Source organism: Aplysia californica, unplaced genomic scaffold (assembly GCF_000002075.1).
Source record: "Aplysia californica isolate F4 #8 unplaced genomic scaffold, AplCal3.0 scaffold00106, whole genome shotgun sequence".
In the NCBI taxonomy this organism is placed as follows: Eukaryota; Metazoa; Mollusca; class Gastropoda; order Aplysiida; family Aplysiidae; genus Aplysia; species Aplysia californica.
Window position 1 is genome coordinate 365,496 of NW_004797376.1, and position 1,660 is coordinate 367,155.

Genomic DNA, 1,660 nt, shown 5'->3' on the forward strand with positions numbered 1-1,660 from the left:
CTGCCCAGTTAAAAATAAATGCATTTATATATAATCCATGATCAACGACATACTCTACGCGCTTTGTAACTTCCATTAACTCAGCTCACTGTAGAAATTTTAATATTCTTGGCTTCTCGGGAAGCCTATTAAATTGCAAGGAGCCGATCAGCTAACTGACCAGATTTTCAGCCGTTTACAGACGAGTACCGAATTCCCACATTTGGTAAAGTGAAGGACATTGGTGTAAAGGGGATTTCCCAAGGGCACAATGTCGGGACCTCTGATGGGGTTTGACCCCAAGACATCTGTTGGATACAAAACCGACAGCCCAAGCACTAGACTACTGATACCACTAAACGTGTGTGTTTCTTCTATACTCAAATAGATGTATCTGTAAGTATTTTTGTTTTTATCTTTTTTAGATGATAATAATTCAAATTAATTTGAACAGCTTTTGTTACCACAAGCGGAAGATTATTACTTAAACCTCCTTATTGTTGAATCTAAAACTATAATAACACGTGCATGGATAAAATTACTGCTGAGACGACTTTCAGAAGGGAGGGGGGAATGGAGGGGTTGTCCATTGAATAATGAGCTCTTTCTAGTAGATGCGTCCCTGTAAAACTATACTTGTCCATGCAAAGTGTAAAACTACAATACTCGCTTCTTCTTACTGCAGTCTTTCTGCCACATCCCTGATCTTCTGGTAGGAAAGCGCTACACCTAGCCTTCTCGGACAATGGCGAAAAATCTTGGAGGGCCTGTGTGCAAGTTGCGCACGTTAAAGATCCCTTGGTGGTCTAAAATCGACAAGAGTAGGCTTCGGCCGCCACCCGGGCAATATTCAAAATTTCCTACCAACTGATAATATTAGGTGTGTCCCGCGCGCTGATATGACCTTATGCAGTTGCGAGCGCCGTAAAACACTTTACAAAAACAAAAACAAAACAAAAGCTACAACACACAATCTAATCTATTACACATCCTTGATGTTTACCGTACAAAATCAGAGTCGAACAACCATTACTACCATGAAGCGTAAGTGACTGTCAAGAAATCCTTAATAGCCACCGACGTCACTTGAGTATACACGCACGAATCAAATCATGAAAACAAGACCGTAGACTAACTCCCAGTTGTGAATACAGAAGAGTTGTCAGCGCGCCTTCATTCCGCGCTGGCACCGTGGATTACCTCTCCTGACCTAACACCACGTCATAATCCAGGATGGGAAACTAGGTCAGCTAAGTCGGATTAACTCCCCAGGCGAGGATAAAAGGCGTTCACTCCGTCAGACACAACAGCGAGAACTTGCATCATCACCATCAGCACATTCAGTAACAAAAGCAGCAATAGTAGCAACAGCAATAGTATCAGCAACATAAAGAGCAGCAACTACACCAGCAACAACAACAGCAACAACAGCAGCAACAGCAGCAGCGCTAGAAACAGCAGCAATATCAAAAACTCGGGAACAAAAAACGTTGTTCTTTAATTAGTTATTAGAAGTACGTATTAGCTACACTGACCTGAACCTCAGCAAAAACAACCAAAACGTTGATTGAAATCACAGTGACAGAGAAAAGACATACTTTTTTAAAGGTAAGTTACCACACATCGTTTCTCTCTCTCTCTCTCTCTCTCTCTCTCTCTCTCTCTCTCTCTCTCTCTCTCC